General features: G+C 47.4%; 1 long non-coding RNA gene and 1 pseudogene across 2 annotated transcripts; both read left to right on the top strand.

The window, feature by feature from the left end:
- The first annotated feature begins 1729 nt into the window (after positions 1-1729).
- Positions 1730-6963, top strand: LOC147575387 (uncharacterized). Of its 2 annotated transcripts, XR_015242330.1 has the most exons (3): positions 1730-2045; positions 2137-2241; positions 6763-6963. It is a non-coding gene; the product is annotated as an uncharacterized LOC147575387 (long non-coding RNA). The 2 variants fall into 2 exon arrangements; XR_015242331.1 differs by lacking the exons at positions 1730-2045; positions 2137-2241 and adding an exon at positions 5664-5984.
- A 2389-nt stretch (positions 6964-9352) lies between these two features.
- LOC147575386 (immunoglobulin lambda variable 5-37 pseudogene) lies at positions 9353-9893 on the top strand (annotated as a pseudogene).
- The last annotated feature ends 1789 nt before the right edge of the window (positions 9894-11682 follow it).

Genomic DNA, 11682 nt, shown 5'->3' with positions numbered 1-11682 from the left:
TCACCCAGCCTTCATCAGCGTCACAATCGAGGAAACAGAATCCCCATGAGCAGGAAACCCAGTGACAGCGAGTGTCACTGGAATCCCATCAGCAGGGCAGGACTTGCTTTGAACACCTGCTCTCCTGGGATGAGGCTGATGCGCAGGGATCCCTGGGTGAGTCTCTGTCCCCATGGGCGGCTGAGCCCCCAACCACGTCTGGGTTCCAGGTAGCGCCTGAAGCTGATCAGTGCATTGATTCTGGGACAGCAGCCTCAGTGCTGCTCCCTTGGAGCTCAAGGCCCACGGGGACACGAGGCACCCTCTGCATCCTCTCAGGGCTGGACTGTCACCCCCAGACACTCCAGTGACACCTCCAGCCAGGATAGGCCTCTGCTGAAACGTCTGTCTCAACTCGGGGCTATAGGGTCTGTGACCTCAGAGACACAGTGTCCCTTATCTCCACCTCAGCTGGAGTCAATATGGGAAATTTGAAAGAATTTTCTGGGTCAAATTGGCCTTAGCTAGTGGAAAATCATTCCTCTAATCAGCGGCGGCTGACTGAGCAATTTTTCTATCCTGAACACGGTGAACACAAGACACAGTGACCATTGCTTTACCCACCCTGAGAGGAGTCTGACCCCTCATCGTTCCATGCATCAAACTCTGTGTTTGTTCATTCCACCAGCGAGATCAGTGTGAAGTTCACTGGAACAGGCTCCTCATGGTGTTTCCCAGGGCACCATGTTGGGCTTTCCTACTTTACCTGTTAGACCAGACCTAATATGCAAAATCTTTATTAAAATAATAATAAGAATAGTAATAACAATAATGAATCAAGTGATTTAAGCAAGGTATTGGCCCCTCTTCAACCAAGAACTAAATGTCACGTATTTTCCATTATGTTTTCACGCATTTGGCAACCACTATTTTAAATCATATTCTGTCTGCAAGAAACATGGGTCCGGGGAAACACACTCACAATTGAATCTGTACCTTCCCATTGAAACTGTCACTGAGTTTAAATCATTCTTTCGGAGCTGAGTTTTTGGAAAAAATGACACACATTCATTTTAAGGTAACCGTTGTCTAATAGGTGATTAACACATAAAGTCTGCAAACAGGTCCCTGTCAGAACACCTGCAGCTGTCACTCCTTCCCTCCTAGAACTCCCTGCAGGTTTGCCCTTTGTGCTCTGAGGTCAATGCCACACACAGCCTCGCTTGGCAGGGCTCTTGCAGAGTTGGGTCTATGTGCTTGCAGAACAGATAATAGGAGGGAATCCATGCCCACAGTGTGCAGAGGACTGTTTCTAAGCTGGTGGAAATGGTGACAGATGACCGAGGCTTTTAGGGCTTAACCATTCTAGGAACAAATGAGGGCTTCTACACAACCTGGAAAGGAGTGGTCCCCAACTCCTCAGGACTGTGTGAACACATGTGGAAGGGAAGTTCCGGAAACCAGGGAGGAATCCCATAAGAGGAACGGCCAGCCTCCTGGACGGAAGGGAACACCTGTCCATGGAGACCTGTCACTGTTCTGAGCTTGATCATGATCTCAAAGGAGTGTGTCCCAGAGATGCCAGCTCAGTCTTCACCCATGAACGAGCAAGGGAGCAGTGGGGAGGCTGGAGCTGTCTCTCTGATGGGCGCTGGTCACCATGTCACACAATGGCATGTCTGTGACTGGACACTAGGGGTCACTCAGGGCCTGGTTCTGAGGGGTCAGGGTTATTGAGACTTGAATCTGCCACCTGGCACTGTCTTTGCCTTCTGCTCAGGGCTCCCATCTGGGACCTCCCCACCCCCTGGCCCCACACAGCCCCTGCCCTGCCCACCCCTGACCTCCTCAGGATGAGGGACCAACCGGGGCCTGTGAAGGGTCAGAGAGCTGGGAGTCTCATGCATGGATGGGTCCTCCCTCTCTCAGAGGATGAAGAGGGGAAGGAGGGGTTAGGGAAGGTCTGCTCAGCTGTGGGGTCACAGAGGGCAGGAGCAGTCATGAGGAACGGGCCTCCACCATGGCCTGGGTCTCTCTCTTCCTCATCGTACTTGCTCACTGCACAGGTGACTGGATGCAGAGACAGGGGAAGGGGCCCTGCTTCCTCCTCTTGTCTCTAGACCCCAGCCTCATCCTCTCTGTCTCTTCTTCTTCCAGGGTCCTTGGCCCAGTCTGTGCTGACTCAGCCATCTTCAGTGTCTGGGTCCCTGGGCCAAACGCTCACCATTTCCTGCACTGGAAGCCCAGCCAACATTGGGGCCGGTTATTGTGTGTTTTGGTACCAACAGCTCCCAAGGATGACCCCTAAAACCATCATCTATGAGAACACTCGTCTTTTGGGGGTCCCAGACCAGTTCTCTTGCTCTGGGTCTGGCAAGTCTGGCTCCTTGACCGTCACTGGGCTCCAGGCGGACGACGAGGCTGATGATCATGGCTCAGCGTGGGACAGGAATCTCACTGCTTACACAGTGCTCAGTGCTTTGGGGAAGTGCGACAAAAATCTGCTGTTTCCCCAGCAATGGTGCTCTTCTCACAGCCTCCTCTCTTTGGCCAAGTCAGCTGCTTCCTTCGTTTGGTGTCAACTGTAGTGTGAGAACAATTTCAAGGAACTTTGGTTAGCAAATGATCCATATTCTATTAACTTCAGGCCCCCAAGCCTGTCCTCAGCAGGAACACATTGTAGGAGATTCTCCTACCGAGGAGAAATTCCTGGGCGTCAGGGGCCAGCTGTCCTGGGGACAGATCTGTGACGGGTCAGGACAGAGCCAGGAACAAAGAGTCCAGGTGTGTCTGAGTGTTGATACAGTGCTGCCCAGATAATGTGCATCCATAGCACTTCCTGAACACCTAGTGTGTGCCACAATGACTCTAGGGATGTGGGATCCATGTGGACGTGACAGGAAGGGTCCCCATGTTCAGGGAGTTGACGGTGTCTAGGACAAGAGAGAGGACACAGAACCTAAACGTGTTGTAAAGGAAGGTTGTGTCCCAGGATCTTGAGGAGGGGTGAGGTTTTTGGGGTTGGAGCTGGAGCACTGTAGAGTTTGACAGTGAACCCCAGATCTGCTGCCCCGTAATGACATCCCAGTTGTGCACAGATAAGGAAGGAGCAGGAGGGGAGCAGGAAGGTGTGACTTGGCAGGGGCTGTGGACTGAGCCATAGTCAGGTTTGGGGCTCCGGATGAGAGGTGGAGGGATGGGGAAGGTCAAGGGCCTCATGACAGGAAGGAATCAGGGGCTGAGAATGGGGAAGGGAAGGAGAGGAAGAACATGAAGACTGCCTCTGTGTGAGCTGCTGTGAAGGTACATCAACTTTCTCTGAAGTTACAGCAAGTTGTTCAGATTTACTTTGCACGACTCCTGGCAAAGGGCAGTGTTAGTCCAGCTCAGCTGCTGGGAGAAAATTCACAATGTTAGGCTTGAGGGGCGTCTGGTGGCTCAGTCAGTTAAGTGCCTGAATTTGGCCCCTGTCATGATCTCAGGGTTTGTGGGTTCAAGCCCCGCGTCGGGCTCTGTGCTGACAGCTCAGAGCCTGGAGCCCTGCTTTGGGTCCTGTGTCTCCCTCTCTCTCTGCCCCTCCCCTCCTCAAGCTTTGTCTCTCTCTGTCTCTCAAAAATAAACAAATGTTGAAAAAAATTAAGATAAAACAATATTACATTTGAGACTTGTAGTCAGACAGTGTAGGAAGCTATAGAAATCAGTTTCTAGTCCAGGTTATAATGAACAGGATTAGAATCAAGTATTTACTCATGTGTTTATTGAAAAAAACTTTTTTCTCTACAACGCCCCCTGTATCTCCAACTTACAGCCAAATGGACATACATTTGTTTGCAAAATAAGTGTAGTTTGAAAAAGAACTTGCTGTGATGATTATTTACCTAACTACAGCAAAATAGCTGTTGAAAACCTGCTTTGCTGGAACTTTTATAAGAAAGCTCTATGGTGAACATTTAGCAGCCCCTGCAGGCCAAAAGTCCAGCCAAACTGGTGCCAAAAACCTGCCATCAGACTTAGCCTGCAACGCCTCTAGAAGTGGGCAATTTCTCTGTGCTCAGGGTCCCAGTATATCCCAAGTTTCCTGCAACTTCCAGAAAATGTCCTGCTTGACGCACTGGAAGAGTTGCTGGGAACTTTGTAAGCAGGTGGCAGGCTGATACTTCCAAGAAGCTGCATTGGAACCATAAAGTCAAGGTTAGGTCCGTAAAGCTGTCTGGTGATATTGAGTATCTGCATCTATTTATCTATTTATCTCTTTCAAATATGACATTCTTGTCAACCTCTTGGTAATACGACCAATGTTTCCAATTGTAGTCTGTTACAAGAAAAATGGAATCTTATCAAACTTGTGCTAATAAATGTATCACCATAAAAATATGAGAGAGTCACTGACAGTTTCTGAGGTCTGGAGGGATCAGGTAGGGAAAAAAAATTAAATGGCTTCATTGGTTGACAAAGGTAGATTTCATCATGTCATTATGTGTAAGTGAGCTTAAAAGAAGTGTCTTGAATCTGAAGGAAAAAACCTGTTTTTAAAAGGCAGCAATGTTTTAAAGAAAACGTCACGAAAATCGTATGTATCCTTCTCTGTACATTCAGTGTCATGGTATTAAGTTTTGTGCCATTTGAATCCAGTTTTCCTATTTGTTCTTGGAATTTATACCTCTGTGTTACTATCCTAACGGTATCAAAACCCGAAGTTTGTCAAAAGTCCTCTCCATGAACATCCTTGACGATGAAACACATTGCAGGAGCATGGGAGTAACACGGTCGCTGTACATGAGAAGCCGTAAAAGTGGTCATGGCCAAAGACGTGAGTAGAGTTCATTACGATGCAATTGACAAGAAAATGTGTTTATTCCTCTGACACCCAACACAAACACATTTTAAAGGAAGTAGAGAAAGTTACCTAGTTATAAGCAACATGTAGGTCTTCTGAAATGTTATAAATAATTTGTTTTCAATGAATGACATTTCTGATGAACATAGGAAATATTTTGGCAAAACAGAGTGCTTGTATTCTAGGCAGATAAGGTTAAAAGTGAATAAGCCTTTTGTTTACCGTTTTTAATAAGAGCAGACCAATAGTTCAAGAAAATTTTCACCTTTTAACCCAGAGAAAACACAATTTTAATTTTTCATCCATGTATTTTGATATGAAACACCACTTCTTTACTGAATATTTTAAAAATTTGAACCAGTACTGACCACACTTAAAATTCCTTTCCAGGTTTCTTTTCCAAAATCCTACTACAGCTTTCTCTTATACATTTAGATCTTGATCTAAGGATTCTTTGAATAACCAGACTCATGTTAGGACAAAATTATTTTTCTTTTCCTTCAACACAAAATGTATTCCCATTCTTCATACCTTTCCCCCCAAAAAACCACATGTCTTACTTTCCTGGAGCACATAGTTGTTTTCCTTATTATTTTTAGTCGTCTAAATTATATTTATTAGAATTCCTAACTCTAGAAACCTTAGTTTTCTGGTGAAAATTAAATAGGAAGTAAATGTGAACTATTTGCTATGCTAGTATTCCTTAGAATAGCAACTTTATGACTACATTTCACAATTTCCAGAAACATAATAAAATATTTGAGTAAAGAACAACCCGTGTTTACTAATGGACCCGTATTTATCTTTATAGTTTTTCTGTACTAAGACAAAAGTAGATAAACAGATGTTTAATATGAATGTTTTATTATTTTACCTTATTTAACTTGTAAAACAAATAAAGAACTACAATTGTTAGGAAGCCATACTCTCCGTAGCAATTGGTAGATTACATGCAATCCCTATCAAATGTCCAAATGTCTATTTTCACTGTAAGAAAAGATGACCTTAAAATTTCTGTGGATTTGCAGGGACTCAGAACATCCAAAAAATCCTGAAGAAGAACACATTTTCAGGACTGACAATTCTAGTTTTCAAAACTCACTGGGTCACCTGGTCGGCTCAGTTGTTTGGGCGTCCGACTTCTGTTCAGGTCATGTTCTCACAACTGGTGAGTGCAAGACCCGCATTGGGCTCTGTGCTGAAAGCTCGGAGCCTGGAGCCTGCTTCGGATTCTGTGTGTCCCTGTCTTTCCGCTCCTCCCCTGCTCAGACTCTGTGTCCATCTCTCTCTCTCTCAAAAATATATAAACATTAAAAAAAATTTTTTTTTAGATTTCAAAACTCACTTACAAAGTTATAGTCAAGATGAATGTGGTACCGGCCTAACGATAGACAGAGGGATAAATTAAACTTATCTCAGAGGCCAGAAAGAAATCATTCATCTATGGTGAATTGATTTTCAAAAGGGTTCTCAAAGAATGTAGTGTGAAAAAAAGTTCTCTCCTACCAATGGTGCTGGGCCAACTAGATATCCACACACAAAAGTATGAAGTTAGACTCTTACCACATACTATAAACAAAAATGGATGTAAAATGGATCAAAGATCTAAATTTTAGAGCTAAAACTATAAAGATCTTAGAAGAAAACAAGAAGGAAATCCCCATGATTTTTGGGTTTCGCAAGAGATTCTTCACATAGGATATCATAAGAAACAGCAAAAAATGGGGGGAAGATCATCAATTGAGCCTCTCAAAAGTTACTATATTTGAACACCCAAATATACTTCAAGAAAGAAAATGCAACCCTAAGTATAACCCCATCTCCCAGAGACCACTGAAAGAGATAAGAAATGTCTGGGACAGCCTAGCTCCAGCCATGGGTTCTCAGTAGGACTGGGACCACCATGGTGTAACCTCTTCTCCTTGTGTTCTCTTCTTACCACACAGGTAAGGACGGTCCTCGGTGATCCAAAGCAGCCTCTGAGCCTATGTCCACACCTTTGGATCAGCTTCCAAGCAGCTTCGCCTCCATCCCTGCCCCATCACCCATGAGTGCGGGTGTTTGCAAGTTCTTTCTGCCAGCCCGTGCTGGCTCAGACACCCTCCTTGTCCGCATCTCTGAAGAATCTAATAGACTCATTTTCACCCTGGGAAGTGACATCATTGTTGTTTTAAGAAATATGCATAATGGTGCCAGTAGAAGCCATGGAATCCTCGGTGGTATCTCCTGCGATTCAAGGCAGGGTCAAATACCACACCAGAGATCCCAGTGCCCTGTCGTTTTCTGGATCCAAAGATGTTTTGACCAATGCATATGTTCTGACGTCTCTGGAATCTTGTGTGCAAGGAAGTGTCTCTGTGTCATATATGCCAAGATAGTACCAATGCTTACACAGTGCTTTAGATCCATGGGGAAGTGAGAGAAAATCTCCCTCCACTCTCTAGACCTGGTGGCATCCCCTGTCAAGAGGTTCCGGGAGTGACTTTTGTTGTCAGATCTTCCAAAAGATTATTGTTGTCCTGGAATAAGATGATCTGAGAGTGCCATATCCCTTCCTTCAGTTATATCTTCAGAGTGATCCTTACTCACCCTTTGTTCATATTTTCGAGGGCAAACTAGCTTGTTCAGAGTTACAAATGACTCAGTGGAGGAGAGCCCGGCTGTCTCAGTGGTTAGAGCATGCAACTCTTGACCTTGGGTTTGTGAGTTCAAGCCCCACTTTAGGTACAGAGGTTACTTAAAAACAAACTGTTGAGGGTCACCTGGGTGGCTCAGTTGGTTGAGTGTCCAACTCTTTGATTTCAGCTCAGGTCATGATCCCAGGGTGTTGGGGTCGAGTCCTGTGTCAGACTCCACATTCACTTTCTCCCTTTTTCCTGACATAGAGCTCTGCTGAGCTCCTGAATTCCCTGGTGCTGGGCAGTGCCTTCCCAATGAGCAGATCTGAACAGATCCCTTAACAAGGAAGATAGACAAAATGACTATTACACATGCAAAGTGATTTCCAACTTCATATGTCATTGTGGTATTACAAATTGAACAAGGACGTACCAGAGGCCTCCCATGACCATGGCTAAAGTTCAATACAGTGCCAGCACCAATACTACCGAGGATGTGGGGCAGCAGGAACTCTCATTCACTGCTGGTGGGAGTGGGAAAAGCCCCATCACTTGGGAAGATTCCTTGTGAGTGGTTTCTACGGCAAACAAAGCCTTAACGATAGAATGCAAAAAGAACAGTCCTACAGCTTACTCTAAATGAGGTTCTTGTGTGCAAACGAGAATGTGCACCTAAATGTTTGTTGCTGTCTTATTTATGATTGCCAAGACTCGAAAGTGATCAACGCACCCTTAGGATGGGTAAACAATATCTGTATGTCCACACATGGAATAGGACGCAGGAGAAAGACATGAGTTATCAGGCCACAAAACACATGGGTGAAACTTCCATGCATATGTGTTAGTGCCAGAATCCACTGTGAAGAGTCTGCAACAGTGAGCAGGGGGGATAAGGGGCAAGGACCCAGGCCCCAGCTCCAGGCCCTGGGTCACTGTGCATCCCGTGTCCACCAGACGGCACTGGTGCTCCCCCAATCCCTCAGCTGGCAGGTTCCCTCTCCTTGTGTCTAGCAGGTGCTTTTGATGATTTGCACAGACAGGATTGCAAGTCTCCCAGAACACGGAGGTGAGGTCGCAAGATGGCCTTGCAGTGGTCCCTGCTGGATGCCCAGCCCTGCTCTGTCCCCACACCTGCAGCACCCTCATCCGGGTTTGCTGTGTCTTGTCTCCCCTGCTCTGGAGGGACCCGGCATGCCCACGTTACATGTCCTCCTGCGTGAGTGTGTGTCCCCTAGGTGAGCTCCTGTCCACATCCGGCACCCAGAGCCAGCATGCATCGTCTGAGCTGTACCATTGGGACAGATGGTTTCTATTGCCTCTTCCGTGTGTCTTGTCCTCAGCTCCATAGTGGTTCACAGGTTGTACTGAGTCAGGACTGCATGTGACCCTCTCATCAGACCCCATCCATGGACGATACCTGATGTACAGCAGGACCTTTCTCTTTCCCTGGAGGGTTACTCTCAGGTGGTGGAAACACAGGCACCAGGGAAGCCTGCACTGGGAAAGGAGAGGTTCACCCAGACACCAGCAGGGGGCACAGTGACAAGGTCTGGGGCTTTCTGCAGGATGGGGGCTCTCTGCTGAGTAGCCCTCCAGGACAGAAAGCCCCAGGACTGGACCCCTTGTTTCCAGTGGGGACAGGGCAGGTGTGTCCTCGCTGTTCCTGGAGGAGTCTCTGAACCTGGGCCTGTATGTGGTCCCAGCAGCTGCTTCTTCCAGGCCCACCCAGGGGGAAACTAGTGCATCACATAGTCTTCATGTCAACGGGCTGCAGGCCTCTAAGTGCACAAGAGCCAGCAGCAGGGGTGGGTCCCATTTGCATGAGCAGCCCCTCCTTTTGAGCTCTGTGGACTGGGGATAAGAGAGGCCCAGGGCAGCCCAGCCCCGGCTCTGTGGTCTAGGAAGGGCGTGTGTCACCATGGCCTGGATCCCCGTCCTCGTCGTGCTCCTCTGCCACTGCACAGGTAGGGACAGGACCCAGTGCCCCAGCGTGGGCCTGCAGCCAGAGTGAAACCCCTGTGGCTCAGCTCCCTAATCCCATGTGCGCTGTTCCTTCTCTTCCCTCTGCTGTGTCTGTGTTTGCAGGTTCCCTGTCCCAGCCTGTCGTGACTCAGCCAGCCTCCCTCTCTGCATCTCTGGGAACAACAGCCAGACTCACCTGCACTCTGAGCAGGGACATCAATGTTGGAAGCTATAGCATACACTGGTACCAACAGAATCCAGGGAGCCCTCCCCGGTATCTCCTGTACTACTACTCAGACTCCAGTACACAGTTGGGACCTGGGGTCCCCACCCGCTTCTCCGGATCCAAAGATGCCTCGGCCAATGCAGGGCTTCTGCTCATCTCTGGGCTGCAGCCTGAGGACGAGGCTGACTATTACTGTGCAATCTGGCCCAGTAGTGCTAGTCACAGTGATACAGACACATGGGGAAGTGGGAGAAATACCCAGTCTGCTTAGGCCACTGTAGTCTGAGTCTCTCAAGTCTAATGTAAATTGAATGCACAGTTACTATACTTGGGTGTAGCTACTGGATCTGAATGTCCTTCTTCCCAGTTTCCTATCAAACCTGTGTGAACTCTCCGGAAAAAAGGAAAACAAAGAAAGACAAAGAACAACAATAATAAAGCAAACCAAAGACAACAAAAAAGTGATAATGATGCAGAAATTTCGCCTTGTGATTCACACGTAAAAATTAGAGCCTGTGGATTTCGCTTTCTTTTTCTTCACAAGGGTACATCAACTTGCCTTAGATTTCTGGTCAGAGTCTACAGACCATCCCCGAGGCAGACAGTCCTCCACTGCATGGCCTGTGTTCCTCTAGAAGTCAGAGCAGAGGCCCTCCCTTCCCTCCAGGCTCCTGTCCTCAGGCTGAGTAGCTCTGTGTCCTAGTGTGGAGACACTACGGAATCACAGACACAGAGCTGGCCTGGCCCACTGGCTAGGTACCTGCCCCTCATTTGTGATGTCGGGAGAGGGTGACTGCCCCTGGGAGAAACTGTGTGTGCCAGTCAGCAAACTTCTCCGTGGGGCTTGTGAGGGAAAGGGGGGAGTGCCACCATTGCAGCAAAATTCTCAGTCTGCTTGGGAGATTTCACAGTCGTGAGGTTCCTGCAGCTGACACCATCAGGGCCCACGGGTAGCCTTGTGGCTGGTTTCTGGAGCCCAGAGGAACGGACTGTGTCCTCCTCTCCTCTCCTGCCACATCGGGGTTGTCCGTGATCCATGCAGTAGAGGGGCTGCGGGGCACCATGTTGCATAAAGGAAGTCGATCCCCTGAGCCTTTCCAGGAGAAAGTCTTGTCATTTGTGACAACATGGACGAACCTGCGGGACATGACCTTGAGAGAAATAAGGCCTACACAGAAAGGCAAATGCTTTATCTCATTTACATGTGGAACCTACAGGAAAAAGATAATAAAATCACTGTCAATTTTTAGTGATGAGGATGAGTTAGAATAAGGTAACACATATAAAGATGGGAAAGAGATTTGTGTGTGTGCAACTTCTTAAACATAATTTGCATTTCCAGCTAGTAATTTTTAATTATGAAAATACAACAGATATTTACTCTTTTCATTACTTTCTTGTGCAATTCAGAGATATGAAGTATATTCGCCATGTTGTGTGACCATCACGACTCTCCGTTTCTCAAATCTTTTTATCATCCCACACAGTAACTGTGCACCCAGGAAGGGAGTGGGTCAGCTGGGTGTACAGAGAAGCCAGGGCCCCAGGAGCCCATGCCAATGCAGGAATCAGCAGAGGGCAGAGGGCAGTTCCCATGGGGCTCTTTACCGATGTGGCCTGACCCAGGTGGGCTTCTTACCCCGGAATGACCATGTGGGCGCACGATGAAGCCCATGGCACGGGGATCCGTGTGCCCACTGCAGGGGCTCCAGAAACTCCACCTTTATTTCCCAAAGTGTGTCAGGGAACATCCGTGAGACCTGAGGTACTCCTATGAGGCATCTGCTATATGATTCATGCTTATTCTTGTCTGAATTCCCTGCAAATCCATGTGTGCTCTCCTCCAGAGACTGAGGAAAGGCCTCATTTACAGTCTACATTCTCTGTGCTTGTCAAGGGGAACTTGCACTTATTTCTGGTCTTTTTATTTATATTATTTGGGTACTTTCAGCTTTATTTATTTATTTTAAGAGAGAGAGAGGGAGGAAGGAGCAGAGAGAGAGGGACAGAGAATCCCAAGCAGGCTCAGAACTCAGCTCAGGGCTCAATTATAGAAGTTG

This window comes from Puma concolor, chromosome D3, assembly GCF_028749965.1.
Source record: "Puma concolor isolate L17-30 chromosome D3, mPumCon1.1.hap2, whole genome shotgun sequence".
Lineage (NCBI taxonomy): Eukaryota > Metazoa > Chordata > Mammalia > Carnivora > Felidae > Puma > Puma concolor.
Note: the sequence above shows the minus strand (reverse complement) of the source record. Positions and strands in the feature narration are given on the sequence as shown.